Genomic DNA, 10998 nt, shown 5'->3' with positions numbered 1-10998 from the left:
GAAGACAGAGAATGCCTACACTTCAAAATCACTGCAAGTAAAAAAAAAAAAAAAAACAAAGTTCCCAGTGAGTGATCTTTCATACTCTTGCTTCATCACCACCAGGCTCTGCTGTGAGCTCCACTGAGCTCAGAAAAGGCTGCAGGCAGAACTTCTCAGGAAGAAAGGGGCCAAAGGGAGGGAACGGCATCTTTGGGTCGTGGGGCAAGCCGTAAGAGAACTCAAAGATCAGAAGGATCTCCTGACACATTCTTCACCGAATGGAAGACTCGGTGTATGGAGGCAGATTAGGATTTGGCGCTCTTCAGTGATGGCATTCTCCTTGACCCTGTTCTTTCCTGTTCACCACCCTTTCCCCACCCCCACGGTCAGGCAGCGACCAGGCTTCTCTGTTCTCTGCTGGGGAAGATAGGTGGCTGCAAAATGGCAAGGGGACGGGTGCCTTTAGGCGGCTTTTGAGTCAAAAAGCCAGCTATTTGGATTTTCCCTTAGGGAATGGAGTAGACTATAGCAAAGGATTTGGGAGAAAACAGTAAGACAAAGAGGAAAGATTTTCTCCTCCCCCGGTACCCTCCACTTCCCCCAATCCAACCTCAACAACAAAAATTTGTTTTCCCTGAGGTGGTGAGGAGGGAGACAGGGGACACTGATGAAGAGCTGAGGCTGCACCAGGTCCCAGAGAAGGACCCTACATCCTGCTCCTTGCTCCTGATTTAGGCCTCAGGGTTCTGGAGGGGATGAGGGGTGGAGGTTGGTCAAAGGACACCTGTGAGCATTTTCTAGGTAGAGCTACCTCTGAACTGGAGGCAAGACCCCAGAAAAGAAGCAGAAAAGAAGTGGAAAAGAAGCGGTCGCGTGGTATCTCTAGTTTTCTGGTCTCAGGGCTTCCCTGTTGCCCAGCACAATGGTCCGGGGATTGCTACACCCAGAAGTCGTGACGAAGTTGCCCTGAGCAGGGTGGAGCAGAGACAGATGAGGGTCATCATTCTGCCAAACACGCTGTTTGAGGTTCACAAGATAGATGTCTCCAGGAAGGGTAAAGTGAAAGTCGCTCAGTCATGTCCGACTCTTTGCAACCCCACGGAATAGTCCATGGAAATCTCCAGGCCAGAATACTGGAGTGGGTAGCCGTTCCCTTTTCCAGGAGATCTTCCCAACCCAGGGATCAAACCCAGGTCTCCCACATTGCAGGTGGATTCTTTACCAGCTGAGCCACCAAGGAAGGTGGCCAAGGAAAGGTAAGCAGTGACTTAAGCTGGCTGAGGAGTATCGGTCCAGCCCCTTGGTCCAGCCCACTGGATGCCTGCAAGGCCAGACAGCATCAGGGTCAAGTAGGCCCCTCTGGATGTTTTGGTGGCCCTGTGGAAACCCTCAGGAAGGAAAGAAATGACGGCAATAAAACCTTTCCCTCCTGGCTTAACGGGTTCGAGACTGAAGTGGGGAAATCCAGTGGCCTTCCTGACCCCAGCTTCCTTGTGAGAGACACAGAACGTGGATCTAGAGCACTGTCTGGGGAGCCAAAGTGAGGTGGGGGGTGCTGGCAGAGGCTGAGCCAGGAGGAGAAGGGGGTCCCAGGGCGTGGGGATTCTCAGGCTGATGAGACATCATCAGACCTGATGCAAAGATAACAGACATCATTACAGCTCTTCCTCTGAGAAACAGCCAATGGCCAGCACCCCTTTCCCCGCTGATTGCCCAGCAGCTAGACTGGGCGCTATTGGAAGCTAAGAAGGGGTGGTGGACAGGGAGCAATGCAGAGGTGAGTGGAAGGAGATGGAGGTGAAGAACGCAGGGAGTGGGGTGCTTTCCATTCACCCTGCTGGTTCCCAGAGGAGCCTCCAACACAGGTTCCCAAGTGGACCAGGCTGCCCACATCCCTGGGGAAGCAGGTGTACAATCACCCTCAGGCCGGGGCACAGCTGGTCCCAGCGTCCCCGGGAACAGAGCCCCGCATAAGTTGCTCCACGTGGGGCACTGATCACATCGTAAGACCATGCGCTTGTTTGCCTGCCTGCCTCTCCCACCCCAAAGGATATCTTTCTTTTTCCTCTGTCTCTCCTTTTTCTAGAAAATCCAGCTTCTTCAATGTGAACGGGAAGTATTTAGTAAGTCACTTCACAAATGCCTAACAACTTCTGGGACACATCACCTTTGTTACCACATCTGACCTCACCTGGTGAGCTACTTAATACAACCACTACCAGGAACATTAAGAACACATGCCCTGCCCCATAAAGAAAAAAGAAAAATAAACAACAGAAATGAGAATTTGTTGTGTAAAACAGGGAGCTCAACCCAGTGTTCTGTGACAACCTAGAAGGGTGGGGTGGGGTGGGAGATGGGACAAGGGTTCAGAAGGGAAGGCCATGTGTATACCTGTGGCTGATTCGTGTTGATGTGTGGCAGAGGCCAACTCAATACTGTAGGGCAACTGTCCCCCAATAATTGTATTTTGTTCTATACTTCTAGATATTGTACAATTATAATCTTTGATAATATTAAAAAGCACACACACAGTGGAAAAGGAGGAGGTAATCTCGGTGCAATTTGACAGTAATTGTCCTACTTTGGAGACCCCTGACTGCAGTTAGGTGTTTCATAACTTTGCTTTGGCTTCTCTTTCAAAAATGACAGCACCTGAAAGGAGGGTAATCTGGTGATCTTAGCACCTTGTGACTCCAAGTGCGGTCCCTAGACTGGAGGTATCAGCATCACCAGGGGGGCTGGTTGGAATTGCAGGATCTCAGGCCTCACCAGACCTGCTGAATCAGAGTCTGCATTTAACAAGAATACAGATTTAAGTTTGACTAGCAAGGCCTTCCGTTACAGACAGAGACAGAGTTAGGGCTGGGGAGACCAGTGAGGTGATGCAACTAATTATTATTCAACAGTCAAAAGAAAACCACAGAGACCAAGAGTACAAAATGTGACATCTGGGGCCAAAACCAGCCTGCCTGATTCCAGGGTGGCCCGAGTGAGATTTTTAGCGTACAAACATTCAAAAGTGAACTAGAAGGCCAGAGGAACGTGCCCACTTGCCACTTCCCCAGCAAAGCCTTAGCCACTACTCCGTATCCCCAGGAGGCTTGTTTTAACAGTCCTAACTCCCATCTAGCCCCCCACTTCTCAGGAGAAATTGACCATTTCCTACTTTATTCCCAGCACAAAGTAGGCGCTCAATAATTGTGTGCTGAATAATGAAAGTGTTGTGCTAGCAGGCTTGGATCAATTAGTGACTATAATTGAAGCTGAATGTAATTAATTATATAATTTGGGGCTGTTCAAGTTTAATTCTCCTAAAATTACATCATGGGAATGGGGCATGAGGAAGGACTATGGATGGAAGGGGAGCAGGTAAGCTTCCACACAGGTACAATAGGTGCCCATGAACCTGGATCCCTTACGGACAATAAAAAGATCCACGTGTCTGCCTAACTAGGACATTCCGATCCTGAATTCCACCTGGACACAGAGTCCAGAATCAAGGACTTCACCCCACTGAAGGGCCATGCAGCAGTGGGCACTGCCAGCAGCTGAATCCACTCAATTTGAGGACATTAATCCTTGCCTTGAACCATTTCTCCTGTTGCATGTTTTCCATTTTATTCATTTCAAGTGAGGTTTCTCTCAACCATCATGCTCAAAGGATGCTACAGCTAAAAAGGCTCTTGGGAGACCTTTAGACCAGTGCTTATTTTAGTCCAGTTAAACCTAATGTACCCTTTTTTACAACAAATATTTTGTAATGCTGCTGACCATTCTAAAACAAAATTCATAGAAACTATAATCTATGTAGATATAAAATTAATCTACTTATATACTTTTCAAAAGCCTGATTGATGCAGAAACACTCAAATGCAGGCTCTGCATTGCCATCACTTATGTGCTTTCCCAAAACAGAGACCTAAAGAAAAACAACCGTGCCTCAGTTCTCATGGTAATGGCATTCCTGGAAAACTCAGCAGGGCTTGAGAAGTCTTCCCCAGCGGCTCAGCGGTAAAGAATCCTCCTGCAATGCAGGAAACTCGGGTTCGATCCCTGGGTTGGGAAGATCCCCTGGAGAAGGAAACAGCAACCCACTCCAGTATTTTTGCCTGGAGAATCCCATGGAGAGAGGAGCCTGGAGGACTGCAATCCACAGGGTTGCAAGAGTCAGACACAACTTAGAGACTACACCACCACCACTAATACCATGAAGGAAGAAAAAAAGGTTTGCCTTTATATGTAAAACAGGCTGTAGATTTGGTTCAGTTGGGATTATCACTGCATGAATAGCCTGTGGGACATTCGGACACCACTCTGCTCACAAGACAGTTCTTTGGTAGGTAAAGCTGCCCCACCCACAGGGAGATGTCCAGCATCCCTGATCCCACCTAATCGGTGCCAGTAGCAACCCCCTTCAGTTCAGTTCAGTTCAGTCGCTCAGTCATGTCCGATTCTTTGTGACCCGATGGACTGCAGCACGCCAGGCCTCCCTGTCCATCACCAACTCCCGGAGTTTACCCAAACTCATGTCCATTGAGTTGGTGACGGCATCCAGCCATCTCATCCTCTGTCATCCCCTTCTCCTCCCGCCTTCAATCTTTCCCAGCATCAGGGTCTTTTCAAATGAGTCAGCTCTTCACATGATGTGGCCAAAGTATTGGAGTTTCAGTTTCAACATCAGTCCTTCCAATGAATATTCAGGACTGATCTCCTTTAGGATGGACTGGTTGGATCTCCTTGCAGTCCAAGGGACTCTCAAGAGTCTCCTCCAACACCACAGTTCAAAAGCATCAATTCTTCGGCGCTCAGGTTTCTTTATAGTCCAACTCTCACATCCATACATGACCATTGGAAAAACCAAAGCCTTGACCAGACGGACCTTTGCTGGCAAAGTAATGTCTCTGCTTTTTCCTAGTCATTAGGATAACCAAAAATGTCCCTACATATTTCTAGAAAGTACCTGGGGATAGTAGCATGTCCCTGGAGAGCCACTCAGTTTCCTTAATTTGCAGGTAAGAAGACAAAAGAGTTGGGGAGGAGACTTGCCCTAAGTGACTAGCTGGTCAGCACCCAGTGGGCATGCAGTCTCCCAGGAAGCTGGGATCCCTGCAAGCTCCACACTGGAGCTTCCAGGCTGAACACTGTGGAAGGAGGTCAGGCTCTTGGCTGGAACGCCTTTGGTTCCCATGCACAGATTTAGAATCTCTCCCCACGCCCCCTGGGAGATCAAAATCCCTGCAAAAGAAAACAGCCATTCAGTGTTGAATAAAGTCCTCCAAGCTAGGGAATGACATAAAAACACCTTGAAATTAATCTGCCCAAATGAGCCCAAGATGTCTCCTTCCCACCCCCAGAAAGCTAGGAACATCCTGTCATTCTGAAGCTAACTTGATGGTCCTCCTGTCTTCATTTATGAGAGCCCTGAAACTATGCCAGGGAAAGAAAGGATCCTACTTCTAGCCCCAAAATAGCAACTGGGCATTCCATACCAACACTGCTCAGCCAGGAGCCACTGATGGTGTGCTCTGTTAAGAAAGACTCTGGAGCCATATCCCAGTTCAATGAGAGGATACAAGGATACATCTATGCAGTTTGCATAGGCCACAGCAGGGTCCAGGCATTTGTTATGTCTGTCTTAGAACCCTAGACAAATCCAATCTATTTTCTTGGGTCAAAAGCTCATCGGTTTTGCCAGCAACAGTCTAGTTCATACCACTGGTTTCTCTGTTTCAAATCTGAGGCAAGTGTCTCCTTCCTGATGGTTGACACAGTTCGATCGTGAGATAAATTGCTTTGCCACAAGTGGTGGTACTAGACTCACGTCTCACAACCTCACTCATTCCTTCAGGACCTGTGAGCTGAGCTACGCTATGCACTAGTCATTGACAATAGGGGGATGTAGCAAACTCAGCACATTGCACATAAGAATCAAGCTTGGACTTCCGTGGTGGCTCAGTGGTAAAGAATCCGCCTGCCAATGCGGGAGATGCAGGTTTGACCTCTGGTCCGGGAAGACCCCATGTGTTGTGGAGCAACTAAGCCCGTGGGCCGCAACTACTGAGCCTGTGCTCTAGAGCCTGGGAACCGCGGCGACTGAGCCCACGCGCCACAATTACTGAAGCCTGCGAGCCCAAGAGCCCCTGCTCCACAATAAGAGAAGCCACCACAATAAGACGTGTGTTCACCACAACCAGAGAAAAGCCCGTGCAGCAACAAAGACGCAGCGTGGCCAAGAAATAAATAAAATTATTTTTTTAAAAAGAATCATCCTTTTCTGAAGTCTCTAATTTACAAAATAGTATGCACCACACAAAACTCAACATTAATATTCAACATTTCCCTTTGAAATTGATGGACCCTCACTGGGCTTCCCTAGGAGCTCAGTTGGCAAAGAATCCGTCTGCAATGCAGGAGACCTGGGTTCGATCCCTGGGTTGGGAAGATCCTCTGGAGAAGGGAAAGGCTACCCACTCCGATATTCTGGACTGGAGAATTCCAGGGACTGTATAGTCCATGGGGTTGCAAAGAATCGGACATGACTGAGCAACTTTCACTTTCACGTTAGTTATGAGCTCAAGGTAACATAGTGCATAGTGATTGATTGTAATTAATGTCTTGAATTTTTTTTTTTGCTAGGACAGCTATATTTGAAGGAAAATGTATTTAGGGAAAAAAGGGCTAAATATTGGTTATCTTTAAAGTTAATGAAAGTAGGTATTCTAGAAAAAGATATCTTTAGGAATACAAAACATTTATTCAAAACTGCCTGTTTAAAAAAATACTCATGAGAAATATAAAATTAAGTCAAATACTTGTGCATGAATTGGTTTTTTAAATATTTAAAGTGAGGGGAAAAAAAGCAAGAAATGATAGGAAGGTTAAGTGGATCTGAAAACATTTAAGAATACTTAATTTGAGGTAAACTTGTCTTTGGGAGAACTGATTCTTTGGCAAACAGGGTTTTGGTCATGTGGCTGTAGGCCAGTTGGCTTTAGGTATATTGAACAGTAGCCAGGTTAGTGGGACATGAAGGGAGGAAAGGAGACTAATGAGGAGATAAGATCTGAACCAGGATGCTGGAGGTAGCAAGCGATAGGAGAGTTGGTGGATAAAAGACATACAAGAAGGTATAGTTCATGGGGCATTTCTAAGAAGGTCAAGACCCTGACTTCAAAGACTGACTCCTGGCTTTTGGACCTGGGTGACTGCCAGTGGCACTATCCACTAAGACAGTGAATGCAGACCCTTCGATAAAAATGAAATTTGGGGACATACTGGCCCCAAAGAGAAATACAGAGATGGTCTCATCAAATATTGCTTCCAGGTAGAGCTGCCGACTGGCATGACAGGTCCCCAAGAATTGTTGAAATCTTTTTCTCTCCTCCCAGACCCGACACTTCAGGCTCACCACTGCTCCCACCAGCAGCTGCATCCTCCTTAAACAAAATCAGGTGCTCTTGTGAAAGACACCCTAGTTCCTTAAAGGCAGGTGGCATGTCAGATTCATTTTATCTCTCCATGCCCCTCCCCAATAAAAGGGCATCGAAAGAATGGATGTGACAAGCACGAGCTGAGGCATGTGTAAGTGGCCACATAGCGACCAATGAAAGGCCAACCATGACCTCCACTGTCTTGATGTCAAAGAGCATGCAAGAGACAGAGAAGCGTTCCTTGCCCTCTGAGGACTGCACAGGGCAGGTGGACAGCTGAATGCGGATGGTGGGAGCAGCATCATGAGAACTGGGAGGAGGAGAAGGCAACTCAATTAGGGTAGCGGTCTCGGGAAGCTCCCTGTAGACGGCAGGACTTGAGAGATGTCATGAAGATAGAAAGCAGAGGACTTTGCTTTGCATATAAGGAAGAGCTGAGAGAGGCAGAGTGAACACCCAGAGCAAGACCATAGAGATGGGGTGAACTTGGTTATTCCATAAAATGTCAAGCTCAGCCTGTTTAGGAATCTCACCGCCCAGACTGGCAGAGAGAGGTGACAATCCTCAGGTGCGTACTCACCTCCCTCAATCAGGCTGTGATACAGGAAAAACAGAAGGGAGAAAAGCAGAAAAGCCTCTACACACACAGTCCCAGTTCCCAGATTTGTCCCTGGTTAAACATGGGCTCTGTGAACTGGCCAGCTCAGCTCTCAGGTCAACAGGGAACACCTCCACGAGACTGTCCTTATCTTAAATGCTCCCAGGATGTCTCTTTCAAGCTAATACTGTGATTAAAGAGAGAGCTCCTGCCAGTTCTCTGGGGGTAACCTGTGTGGGCAGCAACTAGCAGAATCGATAAGAGAAATTAAGCCTATTTCAGCCAAATAGCCAGTTTCTAAATACCCTATGGATCATCAGAAAATAGCCATGACAATTACAGAAAGTATATCCATACAACTGGCATCCAGCCAGAATGGCATGGCCTTTGTGTTGGTTTTGACCAGAAGATGACATATAAAGCAACCAATCAGAAGCCCTTACTCTCATTGTCTCTACAACAGTGGGAACAAGAAGACCTTACTGTAATTTAACTGTTTTCTCTTACTCAGCTCTCTGGAGAGTGTGTCCAGTCTATAATCATCTCTTTATTTTCTACCCCTATAGACATCTCTATTGTTCTCCTCCAGACTTCTTCTGGGCTCTCCACACCTTCCAATCATGCATCCAGGGTCCTTAAAGATAATAGCTGCTATGATAAGGGCGCTTTCGGTTACTCAATTTCAAGATACTCAATTTCAAGTAATATACAAAAAGGGGAGAGGCAGATGTATTGTCTCATGTCATGAAAAACCAAGGGTGGATCTGGCCTGTAGGAATGGCGAGATCTAGGAGTTCAAAAGTGAAAGTCACTCAGTCATGTCTGACTCTTTGCGACCCCATGGACTGTCCATGGAATTCTCCAGGCCAGAATACTGGAGTGGGTAGCCTTTCCCTTCTGCAGGGGATCTTCCCAACCCCAGGGATCGAACCCAGGTCTAAGACATTGCAGGCAGATTCGTTACCAGCTGAGGCACCAGGAAGCCCAAGAATACTGAAGTGAGTAGCCTATCCCCTCTCCAGTGGTTTTTTTCTGACCCAGGAATCAAACTGGGGTCTCCCGCATTGCAGGTAGATTCTTTACCAACTGAGCTATCAGGGAAGCCTGAAGTTCAAAAGAGAGACACACAAGATAGTCACTGGAGCTTAGCGACCAGTAGAGAGAGAGTTGTGCTTCATAGTATTAGCTGCAAGTCACAGGAATGCTCTTGGAGTCATGAACCCATACTGGAACTAATGTCTGTGGCCACAGAGATGGCTATCTGTCTACCCCCAAGCCTTATGGGAGAGTCTAGATCAGCATGCTTGCAGAAATGGGTGTCACTGCAGGAGAAGGGAATTCTCTTAAAGCTGCACGGGATGCTGGATAAATGGTTCACTTGCACACTATGTTACCTGTTAGTTTCTTAGAGTTGCTTTTCCCTGTCACTTTCACCGGCACTCTCTATTCACATCCATGACAGCCCTCCAAGAAGGGTAACCAATGGACAACCACCCCATTTCACAGCAGGGGAAGCCGAGGCTCAGAGACCAAAACAACCTGCCCAGTGATAGCAGAATTAGGATGATGGGCCTGACCTCCAGCTGCCCGGCTCAGTGGAGGCAACACTGGCCCCTGTCCGGAGAATATGGTCCAGGACAAAGGTAGGAAAGAGATCAGATCCTACTCTGGACACATCGTGCCATCTGATTATTACAAACACAAATTGTTACAAGTCAGAATTCTCTTATAACAAACTCATTATAACACCCAGAGTGTTTATGGCTTCTCTCCTAAATTCCCTGCCGGTCTTATCACTCTTACCTGTGTACCTGGGGGTGAGGGAGGGGGAGAGGAAGAAGTGAAACAGGCAGAACTTCCTCCATGTTCCTACTTGTTTGTGTGAGGTTGCTTAGTTGCTAAGTTGTATCCTACTCTCTGGAACTCCATGGACTGCAGCCCACCAGGTTCCTCTGTCCATGGGATTCTCTGGGCAAGAATACTGCAGTGAGTTGCCATGCCTTCCTCCAAGGGACCTTCCCAACCCAGGGATTGAACCCACCTCTCCTGCATGGGCATGCAGATTCTTTACCACTGAGTGACCTGGGAAGCCCATATTTCTACTTACTATAGGGCAAAACTGAACTCCATCAATGTCAACTGCCCTTAGAGGGATTTCCCAAGAAGGGGGTTCATCCCAGCACCCAGAGTTGCCTAAGAGGCCTTCGGCGACACCTCACTGGCTGAGTGAGCTCTGGGCCACACAGGCCCACCCTCTGCAGAGAAATGACTCCTCCTGGGGCGCCACTGCCCAGCTGCACCCATTGCAGGAAGCACAGAAGCCCACCTATGCAGAAGCTCACTAGCTCCAGACTGAGGAGGCTGCAGGAAGGCAGGATGGGTCCAACCTCTAGCAGGCTCGATGGATGCAGCCACTTCAGCAGGGAAAAATGGAAAGGTAGGAGCTGAGAACCCAAGCTCTGGCTACAGATTACCTCAGCTCAAAGTCTGGATATATCATTCACTGCTTGTGTGCCTCCAGCAAGCAACCTAAACCTTCTGTGCCTCAGTTTACCTGCCTGTGTAAAGGGGATAAGAGTGGTCCCTAGCCTTCATAAGAGTGCCATGTGCCTGGAAGGGGCACGGCCCAGCATCCTGCAGAGGAGAGAGACTACATGCCCAAATAAAACATCATGTTCTGCTTACCATCTCAAGACCACAAATGACATCAAAACCACACACCAGTCTCCCCTGCTGGAATGAAAAGAAAGGGGCAATACTAACAAACTACACCCTTATCAATATCTAAAGAAAAAATTTCCCGAAATCCCTCCAAAAGATTCCTCTTCACTGGCCATGTCATGTGCTACAGAAGGTGGGAAACCAAGACCTCACTTTTTCAGCCTGTCAAGTAGAGGGCAAGGTTAAGAAAAGGGGTAGAGAACAGGGTCTGCCATGGGGGCTAATCATAAAAACAAATGACATTTATTGAGCATTTACTATGGT

Source organism: Odocoileus virginianus, chromosome 6, assembly GCF_023699985.2.
Source record: "Odocoileus virginianus isolate 20LAN1187 ecotype Illinois chromosome 6, Ovbor_1.2, whole genome shotgun sequence".
NCBI classification, from domain to species: Eukaryota; Metazoa; Chordata; class Mammalia; order Artiodactyla; family Cervidae; genus Odocoileus; species Odocoileus virginianus.
This window is presented reverse-complemented; position numbering follows the sequence as displayed.